The 12,981-nt window shown below is 42.9% G+C and overlaps 8 non-coding genes across 8 annotated transcripts; all 8 read left to right on the top strand.

The window, feature by feature from the left end:
• Positions 1–319: 319 nt before the first annotated feature.
• On the top strand, positions 320–408 carry trnay-gua (transfer RNA tyrosine (anticodon GUA)). The gene is given in 2 exon segments: positions 320–356; positions 373–408. It is a non-coding gene; the product is annotated as a tRNA-Tyr (tRNA).
• A 235-nt stretch (positions 409–643) lies between these two features.
• On the top strand, positions 644–716 carry trnak-uuu (transfer RNA lysine (anticodon UUU)). The gene has a single exon. It is a non-coding gene; the product is annotated as a tRNA-Lys (tRNA).
• Positions 717–4,271: 3,555 nt separating this feature from the next.
• Positions 4,272–4,360, top strand: trnay-gua (transfer RNA tyrosine (anticodon GUA)). The gene is given in 2 exon segments: positions 4,272–4,308; positions 4,325–4,360. It is a non-coding gene; the product is annotated as a tRNA-Tyr (tRNA).
• Positions 4,361–4,595: 235 nt separating this feature from the next.
• trnak-uuu (transfer RNA lysine (anticodon UUU)) lies at positions 4,596–4,668 on the top strand. Its single transcript has one exon. It is a non-coding gene; the product is annotated as a tRNA-Lys (tRNA).
• Positions 4,669–8,090: 3,422 nt separating this feature from the next.
• trnay-gua (transfer RNA tyrosine (anticodon GUA)) lies at positions 8,091–8,179 on the top strand. Its single transcript is given in 2 exon segments — positions 8,091–8,127; positions 8,144–8,179. It is a non-coding gene; the product is annotated as a tRNA-Tyr (tRNA).
• Positions 8,180–8,414: 235 nt separating this feature from the next.
• On the top strand, positions 8,415–8,487 carry trnak-uuu (transfer RNA lysine (anticodon UUU)). Its single transcript has one exon. It is a non-coding gene; the product is annotated as a tRNA-Lys (tRNA).
• A 3,551-nt stretch (positions 8,488–12,038) lies between these two features.
• Positions 12,039–12,127, top strand: trnay-gua (transfer RNA tyrosine (anticodon GUA)). Its single transcript is given in 2 exon segments — positions 12,039–12,075; positions 12,092–12,127. It is a non-coding gene; the product is annotated as a tRNA-Tyr (tRNA).
• A 235-nt stretch (positions 12,128–12,362) lies between these two features.
• Positions 12,363–12,435, top strand: trnak-uuu (transfer RNA lysine (anticodon UUU)). Its single transcript has one exon. It is a non-coding gene; the product is annotated as a tRNA-Lys (tRNA).
• Positions 12,436–12,981: the final 546 nt, after the last annotated feature.

The raw sequence follows: 12,981 nt of genomic DNA, 5'->3' as shown, positions 1-12,981 counted from the left end.
CTTACGATACAATTGATAGTACTGCAACTCAGTGTAGGTGTGCGTTCAGTCCGGCAAACACAACATTTCAGTTATGAAACGCTTTCTACAGGTGATGTATAAATGTAATATTTTCACACATTTGAATAAGTTTGATTTGATACAAGATTTATGAAGTTGACCAAACAAAATGACATAATATTTTTCAGGGGATAAAAATCTCACGACACAATTGGGTAGTCCTCACGGCACACGGGTTGAAAACCACTGAGCCAAGCCACGGTGCTTCTTGGCTTTGCACTGCCACTGAGACTGCCAGGCGAAGACAGTGAGAAGCTTACCTTCGATAGCTCAGTTGGTAGAGCGGAGGACTGTAGGTTTCAGGCAGCAGGCATCCTTAGGTCGCTGGTTCAATTCCGGCTCGAAGGAAGGCGTGATTATGGTTTGACATCGGTTTTGGACGAGCTCCCAAATGTCAAGCCATTGGAATTGCATGAGGACAAGGAGAAAACCCCGGAAATTCGGATTTGTTGTGGAGAACTCGCATTGCCCAAACATCTCATATACATGTGACCTTTGTCACCCTGAGCCCAGTTTTCTAAACCGGCCAGAAAGCGGTCTGGAACAATCATGAAGCCAACACATTGTGAAGCACTTCACTGAAGCCCGGGTAGCTCTGCCGGTAGAGCATCAGACTTTTAATCTGAGGGTCCAGGGTTCGAGTCCCTGTTCGGGCGCCTTGTTGACCAAGGGCCATGATGGTGAAAAGCCTGGATGGCCTTCCAGGTGACAATAAAATATGCAGTTGCGTCTAGGCAAGGTTTCTGGTCCTCTTTGCTTCTTTCGGCAAATATCCAGCCTGGGCAAGTGTTGTCTTCCAGAGGCAAGTCAAGCCAGGAACTCTGAGAGATGTTTTTGCCGTTGACGACGTGTCACTTTAGAACAGCACAACATGCATCTCTACTTGACTTGGCACAATCTGTGAGGGTTGGACCAACACAACGTGTCCACACATTTGCAGGCGTCTTGAAATACTTGGAATGACCTGTGGCCCCATGCCATGCAGAAGTCCACAGCTATGCGTGTCAGCATGCTCTGCTCCTCATCCCCAATGTGCCACTTGTAAGAACTGTGTAAAAAGCGACAGAGAACGTGATCAGCAAAGAAACACAATTCTCCTGAGAACGACAATCATCGTGCCGATCGTAATCTCAGTGCATACCTGGATGCCCAACAAGCCAAGCCAGTGGTTCCCAAGCGTTGTAATGCCACGGCACACTTTGCTGAGACCAAAAACCTTCGCGGCGCACCAACATGAAAAAAAAAAAAAAGGATTTACTAGGTATTGTCTCACCTGAATGGCAACAGGCTGCTAAAACTATTATCACACGCACATTGCATGTTAAAGTATGTCAGTAAGGGAGTAATTAAAAGGGCAAATGTGTGAAGTGCAAGGAGTGGCCTTTAGTGGTTAGGTAAAAAAGTACACAGACAAACTAAATAATCCCTTGATACAAATCATTTATTTAGTGCAGACAGACCAAGACCAGACACAATAAACTATTCGCAGTAAATATAAATTCAAAGCAAAATAGGTTCAGTTCACAATATCCTATAACAAGCTGTATTTAACGAAGTGGTTAAACGTTACAAAGGGCATTACAATTGTTGAAAAACAATAGCACACGGATCAAACATGCTATCCCCGCCGTTTTATTCGATTTGATTAGACGTTTCGCGACCGAAATGTTTTGTGTGCAGACTGAACGCACACCTGAGCCGAGCACGATCACAATACATATCCACAGTTAATCTAAGCAGTATCATATTGTAACCGTTTCGGTCTGTTATCAACCCATCCGGATCCAAAACCAGGAGTCAGACACCCTTTTCGGTGGACACGCTGTTGACTTCTCACAAGCACCATCTGCCTTCACAAAGGCAGCGCTAGCAGTGGAAAGAACGAAGAACTGCAGGAGAAACGCCGGGGCTATTTAGAGCCCGATTATTCAACACAGAGGGGGGAAACCAAAGCCAAATGAGACTTAGAGGAACAGGAGACATCCAACAACAGTGTAAAGATAAAAAGGAATTCACCATCTGTCCCTTTAATCAATTGCCTTGCAGTTCCACTGTGTAGCGTTATGTTGGGTGTATTTTGATAAGAGCATTTGGGCTCTGAGCTGAAGCACTGATCTAAAGAAGACCTCTCCACCCCCAAAGTTATCAGATTTCCTTTGCTCATCAGCTTGGAACTGGTTTGCATCAAAGTGACAGTTTTGGGGAGGATGGCACTGAGAAGAGGCCAAATAGGTTGAATCCTGCAATGAGATGTCTGGAGAAAGGGGCCTGTAGGTGATAAAATCTCTTTGAAGTGGACGAGAGCCGAAATCCCGACATAGAGCTACGAACCCGGGCCAACCGGCATTTCCAAAAGATGTCATGGATTGACATCAGTCATAAATCAAGCCCCCCTCCATTAGGACACTGGGGGCTGAAACCGAAATCCAATCCCAAGAACTCAAGAACCAATCACCTATTGATCTGACAGACTATATGGAACAGTGCACAGTCTCTCTCTCTCTCTCTCTCTCTTTCTCTCTCACCTGAACCAGTAACTCGCTGCCACAGCTCAAGCTGTAGCTCTGTTGCCCGAACCGGAACCAGAAACCAACCAAGTCTTTGCCGGCAACAGAAGAGTTAAACTGGGAGAAGGAGATTGAGCCGTACGAAGAATTCTATTAAAGGACTTTATTAAAGAAAGAACTTTACAGACTGTGCATGTCCGCCTGTGCCCACCTGATCAGTGGAGTTTTACAGCTGGACAATTGAGTAAGTCGAATGTATATGAAAGTGTTCAGTCATTTAAATAGCTATTTGAGTCTTAAGAAACTTGACCCTTGGAACAAACAGGGCCCTGCTTTCCTCAAAGACTTTGTCTTCAAGTAACTACGGTGGAACCCTGCTTACAAAGAAGATTTTATGCACAACCTTGGAGCCTTCAAACCAGTGGAAAATCTGTTTGGAAAAGACTCTAATTTCGCGAAACCCCAAAATCCAGGTGCATCGACTGAGTGGAAGTTCTTGGACAAAGCCGAACCGCACTGCCTTTGTTCCAAACCACACGGACCATGTGCCGTGTGCTGTGATCTGAGCCCGAAGACAGAGAGGCCTCTCTGCGACGAAGTTCAGATAAGTTTAACAGTTTGGAGTTCATGATTCATGACATTTGAGAAATCAATTAGAAGTGTTATTCTGTGATTCATAACTCTAGAATGTGTAATATCATTTAGTTTTCTTAAATATAAATGTGTGTTACATTAAACTGTTTTGTTGATAATTTTAGAAATAAAATCTGTCAACCCCGAGAAATATCTTCTCATTCCTGTTTAACTGTTTAGTCTGAAATTGACACAAGTCAATAGACGTTAGATTATTGGTGGCCCTGCCTATCCTTGATCATTGAATAATAATCAGTTAAGGGAAATTGTGGTAACAAGTAATGATAGGATCTTTCTCGGCACCTAAACGTAAATGAGACTGATATATATATATAACGAGAAGTTACCTGACATAAATACTAACCTGCGTAGTTATTTAATGTCTGACTAACAATACTAACGAGAGACTCACCTTCGTCTTACTAACCGGTATTGTAGTTAATGTGTTTATAACCTTTTTTGTTTAACGATTTGTGTGTTATCATATGCGATCCCATGGTCTTTGATTTGGTCACGGAAGTGATTTGTCTTTGATTTGTTGATCTAGAGTTGAATTTTAATTAGCTTTTCCCTTTTGTATAATTAGTGTAGTGCTACATTTAGTCTTTGTTTTTGAATAAATTTAACAATTTATATCTTTGGAATTGGTGTCTGTGTCCAATTATTACAGAAATTGAGTTCTACAAGATTCCAGGATTCGTGATAAGGTGATACTATAAATTCACTTCTTAAATTGAAATTTATAAGTGTACCTTACGATACAACTGATAGCACTGCAACTCAGTGTAGGTGTGCGTTCAGTCCCGCAAACACAACATTTCAGTTATGAAACGCTTTCTACAGGTGATGTATAAATGTAATATTTTCACACATTTGAATAAGTTTGATTTGATTCAAGATTTATGAAGTTGACCAAACAAAATGACATAATATTTTTCAGGGGATAAAAATCTCACGACACAATTGGGTAGTCCTCACGGCACACGGGTTGAAAACCACTGAGCCAAGCCACGGTGCTTCTTGGCTTTGCACTGCCACTGAGACTGCCAGGCGAAGACGGTGAGAAGCTTACCTTCGATAGCTCAGTTGGTAGAGCGGAGGACTGTAGGTTTCAGGCAGCGGGCATCCTTAGGTCGCTGGTTCAATTCCAGCTCGAAGGAAGGCGTAATTATGGTTTGACATCGGTTTTGGACGAGCTCCCAAATGTCAAGCCATTGGAATTGCATGAGGACAAGGAGAAAACCCCGGAAATTCGGATTTGTTGTGGAGAACTCGCATTGCCCAAACATCTCATATGCATGTGACCCTTGTCACCCTGAGCCCGGTTTTCTAAACCGGCCAGAAAGCGGTCTGGAACAATCATGAAGCCAACACATTGTGAAGCACTTCACTGAAGCCCGGGTAGCTCAGCCGGTAGAGCATCAGACTTTTAATCTGAGGGTCCAGGGTTTGAGTCCCTGTTCGGGCGCCTTGTTGACCAAGGGCCATGATGGTGAAAAGCCTGGATGGCCTTCCAGGTGACAATAAAATATGCAGTTGCGTCTAGGCAAGTTGTCTAGTCCTCTTTGCTTCTTTCGGCAAATATCCAGCCTGGGCAAGTGTTGTCTTCCAGAGGCAAGTCAAGCCAGGAACTCTGAGAGATGTTTTTGCCGTTGACGACGTGTCACTTTAGAACAGCACAACATGCATCTCTACTTGACTTGGCACAATCTGTGAGGGTTGGGCCAACACAACGTGTCCACACATTTGCAGGCGTCTTGAAATACTTGGAATGACCTGTGGCCCCATGCCATGCAGAAGTCCACAGCTATGCGTGTCAGCATGCTCTGCTCCTCATCCCCAATGTGCCACTTGTAAGAACTGTGTAAAAAGCGACAGAGACCAAAAACCTTCGCGGCGCACCAACATGAAAAAAAAAAAAAAGGATTTACTAGGTATTGTCTCACCTGAATGGCAACAGGCTGCTAAAACTATTATCACACGCACATTGCATTTTAAAGTATGTCAGTAAGGGAGTAATTAAATGGGCAAATGTGTGAAGTGCAAGGAGTGGCCTTTAGTGGTTAGGTAAAAAAGTACACAGACAAACTAAATAATCCCTTGATATAAATCATTTATTTAGTGCAGACAGACCAAGACCAGACACAATAAACTATTCGCAGTAAATATAAATTCACAGCAAAATAGGTTCAGTTCACAATATCCTATAACGAGCTGTATTTAACGAAGTGGTTAAACGTTACAAAGGGCATTACAATTGTTGAAAAACAATAGCACACGGATAAATTATGCTATCCCCGCCGTTTTATTCGATTTGATTAGACGTTTCGCGACCGAAATGTTTTGTGTGCAGACTGAACACACACCTGAGCCGAGCACGATCACAATACATATCCACAGTTAATCTAAGCAGTATCATATTGTAACCGTTTCGGTCTGTTATCAACCCATCCGGATCCAATACCAGGAGTCAGACACCCTTTTCGGTGGACACGCTGTTGACTTCTCACAAGCACCATCTGCCTTCACAAAGGCAGCGCTAGCAGTGGAAAGAACGAAGAACTGCAGGAGAAACGCCGGGGCTATTTAGAGTCCGATTATTCAACACAGAGGGGGGAAACCAAAGCCAAATGAGACTTAGAGGAACAGGAGACATCCAACAACAGTGTAAAGATAAAAAGGAATTCACCATCTGTCCCTTTAATCAATTGCCTTGCAGTTTCACTGTGTAGCGTTATGTTGGGTTTATTTTGATAAGAGCATTTGGGCTCTGAGCTGAAGCACTGATCTAAAGAAGACCTCTCCACCCCCAAAGTTATCAGATTTCCTTTGCTCATCAGCTTGGAACTGGTTTGCATCAAAGTGACAGTTTTGGGGAGGATGGCACCGAGAAGAGGCCAAATAGGTTGAATCCTGCTATGAGATGTCTGGAGAAAGGGGCCTGTAGGTGATAAAAACTCTTTGAAGTGGACGAGAGCCGAAATCCCGACATAGAGCTACGAACCCGGGCCAACCGGCATTTCCAAAAGATGGCATGGATTGACATCAGTCATAAATCAAGCCCCCCTCCATTAGGACACTGGGGGCTGAAACCGAAATCCAATCTCAAGAACTCAAGAACCAATCACCTATTGATCTGACAGACTATAAGGAACAGTGCACAGTCTCTCTCTCTCTCTCTCTCTCTCTCTTTCTCTCTCACCTGAACCAGTAACTCGCTGCCACAGCTCAAGCTGTAGCTCTGTTGCCCGAACCGGAACCAGAAACCAACCAAGTCTTTGCCGGCAACAGAAGAGTTAAACTGGGAGAAGGAGATTGAGCCGTACGAAGAATTCTATTCAAGGACTTTATTAAAGAAAGAACTTTACAGACTGTGCATGTCCGCCTGTGCCCACCTGATCAGTGGAGTTTTACAGCTGGACAATTGAGTAAGTCGAATGTATATGAAAGTGTTCAGTCATTTAAATAGCTATTTGAGTCTTAAGAAACTTGACCCTTGGAACAAACAGGGCCCTGCTTTCCTCAAAGACTTTGTCTTCAAGTAACTACGGTGGAACCCTGCTTACAAAGAAGATTTTGTGCACAACCTTGGAGCCTTCAAACCAGTGGAAAATCTGTTTGGAAAAGACTCTAATTTCGCGAAACCCCAAAATCCAGGTGCATCGACTGAGTGGAAGTTCTTGGACAAAGCCGAACCGCACTGCCTTTGTTCCAAACCACACGGACCATGTGCCGTGTGCTGTGATCTGAGCCCGAAGACAGAGAGGCCTCTCTGCGACGAAGTTCAGATAAGTTTAACAGTTTGGAGTTCATGATTCATGACATTTGAGAAATCAATTAGAAATGTTATTCTGTGATTCATAACTCTAGAATGTGTAATATCATTTAGTTTTCTTAAATATAAATGTGTGTTACATTAAACTGTTTTGTTGATAATTTTAGAAATAAAATCTGTCAACCCCGAGAAATATCTTCTCATTCCTGTTTAACTGTTTAGTCTGAAATTGACACAAGTCAATAGACGTTAGATTATTGGTGGCCCTGCCTATCCTTGATCATTGAATAATAATCAGTTAAGGGAAATTGTGGTAACAAGTAATGATAGGATCTTTCTCGGCACCTAAACGTAAATGAGACTGATATATATATATATAACGAGAAGTTACCTGACATAAATACTAAACTGCGTAGTTATTTAATGTCTGACTAACAATACTAACGAGAGACTCACCTTCGTCTTACTAACCGGTATTGTAGTTAATGTGTTTATAACCTTTTTTGTTTAACGATTTGTGTGTTATCATATGCGATCCCATGGTCTTTGATTTGGTCAAGGAAGTGATTTGTCTTTGATTTGTTGATCTAGAGTTGAATTTTAATTAGCTTTTCCCTTTTGTATAATTAGTGTAGTGCTACATTTAGTCTTTGTTTTTGAATAAATTTAACAATTTATATCTTTGGAATTGGTGTCTGTGTCCAATTATTACAGAAATTGAGTTCTACAAGATTCCAGGATTCGTGATAAGGTGATACTATAAATTCACTTCTTAAATTGAAATTTATAAGTGTACCTTACGATACAATTGATAGTACTGCAACTCAGTGTAGGTGTGCGTTCAGTCCGGCAAACACAACATTTCAGTTATGAAACGCTTTCTACAGGTGATGTATAAATGTAATATTTTCACACATTTGAATAAGTTTGATTTGATACAAGATTTATGAAGTTGACCAAACAAAATGACATAATATTTTTCAGGGGATAAAAATCTCACGACACAATTGGGTAGTCCTCACGGCACACGGGTTGAAAACCACTGAGCCAAGCCACGGTGCTTCTTGGCTTTGCACTGCCACTGAGACTGCCAGGCGAAGACAGTGAGAAGCTTACCTTCGATAGCTCAGTTGGTAGAGCGGAGGACTGTAGGTTTCAGGCAGCAGGCATCCTTAGGTCGCTGGTTCAATTCCGGCTCGAAGGAAGGCGTGATTATGGTTTGACATCGGTTTTGGACGAGCTCCCAAATGTCAAGCCATTGGAATTGCATGAGGACAAGGAGAAAACCCCGGAAATTCGGATTTGTTGTGGAGAACTCGCATTGCCCAAACATCTCATATACATGTGACCTTTGTCACCCTGAGCTCAGTTTTCTAAACCGGCCAGAAAGCGGTCTGGAACAATCATGAAGCCAACACATTGTGAAGCACTTCACTGAAGCCCGGGTAGCTCTGCCGGTAGAGCATCAGACTTTTAATCTGAGGGTCCAGGGTTCGAGTCCCTGTTCGGGCGCCTTGTTGACCAAGGGCCATGATGGTGAAAAGCCTGGATGGCCTTCCAGGTGACAATAAAATATGCAGTTGCGTCTAGGCAAGGTTTCTGGTCCTCTTTGCTTCTTTCGGCAAATATCCAGCCTGGGCAAGTGTTGTCTTCCAGAGGCAAGTCAAGCCAGGAACTCTGAGAGATGTTTTTGCCGTTGACGACGTGTCACTTTAGAACAGCACAACATGCATCTCTACTTGACTTGGCACAATCTGTGAGGGTTGGACCAACACAACGTGTCCACACATTTGCAGGCGTCTTGAAATACTTGGAATGACCTGTGGCCCCATGCCATGCAGAAGTCCACAGCTATGCGTGTCAGCATGCTCTGCTCCTCATCCCCAATGTGCCACTTGTAAGAACTGTGTAAAAAGCGACAGAGAACATGATCAGCATAGAAACACAATTCTCCTGAGAACGACAATCATCGTGCCGATCGTAATCTCAGTGCATACCTGGATGCCCAACAAGCCAAGCCAGTGGTTCCCAAGCGTTGTAATGCCACGGCACACTTTGCTGAGACCAAAAACCTTCGCGGCGCACCAACATGAAAAAAAAAAAAAGGATTTACTAGGTATTGTCTCACCTGAATGGCAACAGGCTGCTAAAACTATTATCACACGCACATTGCATGTTAAAGTATGTCAGTATGGGAGTAATTAAAAGGGCAAATGTGTGAAGTGCAAGGAGTGGCCTTTAGTGGTTAGGTAAAAAAGTACACAGACAAACTAAATAATCCCTTGATACAAATGATTTATTTAGTGCAGACAGACCAAGACCAGACACAATAAACTATTCGCAGTAAATATAAATTCACAGCAAAATAGGTTCAGTTCACAATATCCTATAACAAGCTGTATTTAACGAAGTGGTTAAACGTTACAAAGGGCATTACAATTGTTGAAAAACAATAGCACACGGATCAAACATGCTATCCCCGCCGTTTTATTCGATTTGATTAGACGTTTCGCGACCGAAATGTTTTGTGTGCAGACTGAACGCACACCTGAGCCGAGCACGATCACAATACATATCCACAGTTAATCTAAGCAGTATCATATTGTAACCGTTTCGGTCTGTTTTCAACCCATCCGGATCCAAAACCAGGAGTCAGACACCCTTTTCGGTGGACACGCTGTTGACTTCTCACAAGCACCATCTGCCTTCACAAAGGCAGCGCTAGCAGTGGAAAGAACGAAGAACTGCAGGAGAAACGCCGGGGCTATTTAGAGCCCGATTATTCAACACAGAGGGGGGAAACCAAAGCCAAATGAGACTTAGAGGAACAGGAGACATCCAACAACAGTGTAAAGATAAAAAGGAATTCACCATCTGTCCCTTTAATCAATTGCCTTGCAGTTCCACTGTGTAGCGTTATGTTGGGTGTATTTTGATAAGAGCATTTGGGCTCTGAGCTGAAGCACTGATCTAAAGAAGACCTCTCCACCCCCAAAGTTATCAGATTTCCTTTGCTCATCAGCTTGGAACTGGTTTGCATCAAAGTGACAGTTTTGGGGAGGATGGCACTGAGAAGAGGCCAAATAGGTTGAATCCTGCAATGAGATGTCTGGAGAAAGGGGCCTGTAGGTGATAAAATCTCTTTGAAGTGGACGAGAGCCGAAATCCCGACATAGAGCTACGAACCCGGGCCAACCGGCATTTCCAAAAGATGGCATGGATTGACATCAGTCATAAATCAAGCCCCCCTCCATTAGGACACTGGGGGCTGAAACCGAAATCCAATCCCAAGAACTGAAGAACCAATCACCTATTGATCTGACAGACTATAAGGAACAGTGCACAGTCTCTCTCTCTCTCTCTCTCTCTTTCTCTCTCACCTGAACCAGTAACTCGCTGCCACAGCTCAAGCTGTAGCTCTGTTGCCCGAACCGGAACCAGAAACCAACCAAGTCTTTGCCGGCAACAGAAGAGTTAAACTGGGAGAAGGAGATTGAGCCGTACGAAGAATTCTATTAAAGGACTTTATTAAAGAAAGAACTTTACAGACTGTGCATGTCCGCCTGTGCCCACCTGATCAGTGGAGTTTTACAGCTGGACAATTGAGTAAGTCGAATATATATGAAAGTGTTCAGTCATTTAAATAGCTATTTGAGTCTTAAGAAACTTGACCCTTGGAACAAACAGGGCCCTGCTTTCCTCAAAGACTTTGTCTTCAAGTAACTACGGTGGAACCCTGCTTACAAAGATTTTATGCACAACCTTGGAGCCTTCAAACCAGTGGAAAATCTGTTTGGAAAAGACTCTAATTTCGCGAAACCCCAAAATCCAGGTGCATCGACTGAGTGGAAGTTCTTGGACAAAGCCGAACCGCACTGCCTTTGTTCCAAACCACACGGACCATGTGCCGTGTGCTGTGATCTGAGCCCGAAGACAGAGAGGCCTCTCTGCGACGAAGTTCAGATAAGTTTAACAGTTTGGAGTTCATGATTCATGACATTTGAGAAATCAATTAGAAATGTTATTCTGTGATTCATAACTCTAGAATGTGTAATATCATTTAGTTTTCTTAAATATAAATGTGTGTTACATTAAACTGTTTTGTTGATAATTTTAGAAATAAAATCTGTCAACCCCGAGAAATATCTTCTCATTCCTGTTTAACTGTTTAGTCTGAAATTGACACAAGTCAATAGACGTTAGATTATTGGTGGCCCTGCCTATCCTTGATCATTGAATAATAATCAGTTAAGGGAAATTGTGGTAACAAGTAATGATAGGATCTTTCTCGGCACCTAAACGTAAATGAGACTGATATATATATATAACGAGAAGTTACCTGACATAAATACTAACCTGCGTAGTTATTTAATGTCTGACTAACAATACTAACGAGAGACTCACCTTCGTCTTACTAACCGGTATTGTAGTTAATGTGTTTATAACCTTTTTTGTTTAACGATTTGTGTGTTATCATATGCGATCCCATGGTCTTTGATTTGGTCACGGAAGTGATTTGTCTTTGATTTGTTGATCTAGAGTTGAATTTTAATTAGCTTTTCCCTTTTGTATAATTAGTGTAGTGCTACATTTAGTCTTTGTTTTTGAATAAATTTAACAATTTATATCTTTGGAATTGGTGTCTGTGTCCAATTATTACAGAAATTGAGTTCTACAAGATTCCAGGATTCGTGATAAGGTGATACTATAAATTCACTTCTTAAATTGAAATTTATAAGTGTACCTTACGATACAACTGATAGCACTGCAACTCAGTGTAGGTGTGCGTTCAGTCCGGCAAACACAACATTTCAGTTATGAAACGCTTTCTACAGGTGATGTATAAATGTAATATTTTCACACATTTGAATAAGTTTGATTTGATACAAGATTTATGAAGTTGACCAAACAAAATGACATAATATTTTTCAGGGAATAAAAATCTCACGACACAATTGGGTAGTCCTCACGGCACACGGGTTGAAAACCACTGAGCCAAGCCACGGTGCTTCTTGGCTTTGCACTGCCACTGAGACTGCCAGGCGAAGACGGTGAGAAGCTTACCTTCGATAGCTCAGTTGGTAGAGCGGAGGACTGTAGGTTTCAGGCAGCGGGCATCCTTAGGTCGCTGGTTCAATTCCGGCTCGAAGGAAGGCGTGATTATGGTTTGACAACGGTTTTGGACGAGCTCCCAAATGTCAAGCCATTGGATTTGCATGAGGACAAGGAGAAAACCCCGGAAATTCGGATTTGTTGTGGAGAACTCGCATTGCCCAAACATCTCATATGCATGTGACCCTTGTCACCCTGAGCCCAGTTTTCTAAACCGGCCAGAAAGCGGTCTGGAACAATCATGAAGCCAACACATTGTGAAGCACTTCACTGAAGCCCCGGTAGCACAGCCGGTAGAGCATCAGACTTTTAATCTGAGGGTCCAGGGTTTGAGTCCCTGTTCGGGCGCCTTGTTGACCAAGGGCCATGATGGTGAAAAGCCTGGATGGCCTTCCAGGTGACAATAAAATATGCAGTTGCGTCTAGGCAAGTTGTCTAGTCCTCTTTGCTTCTTTTGGCAAATATCCAGCCTGGGCAAGTGTTGTCTTCCAGAGGCAAGTCAAGCCAGGAACTCTGAGAGATGTTTTTGCCGTTGACGACGTGTCACTTTAGAACAGCACAACATGCATCTCTACTTGACTTGGCACAATCTGTGAGCGTTGGGCCAACACAACGTGTCCACACATTTGCAGGCGTCTTGAAATACTTGGAATGACCTGTGGCCCCATGCCATGCAGAAGTCCACAGCTATGCGTGTCAGCATGCTCTACTCCTCATCCCCAATGTGCCACTTGTAAGAACTGTGTAAAAAGCGACAGAGACCAAAAACCTTCGCGGCGCACCAACATGAAAAAAAAAAAAAAGGATTTACTAGGTATTGTCTCACCTGAATGGCAACAGGCTGCTAAAACTATTATCACACGCACATTGCATTTTAAAGTATGTCAGTAAGGG

This window comes from Amia ocellicauda, unplaced genomic scaffold (assembly GCF_036373705.1).
Source record: "Amia ocellicauda isolate fAmiCal2 unplaced genomic scaffold, fAmiCal2.hap1 HAP1_SCAFFOLD_26, whole genome shotgun sequence".
NCBI classification, from domain to species: Eukaryota; Metazoa; Chordata; class Actinopteri; order Amiiformes; family Amiidae; genus Amia; species Amia ocellicauda.
This window is presented reverse-complemented; position numbering and strand designations above follow the sequence as displayed.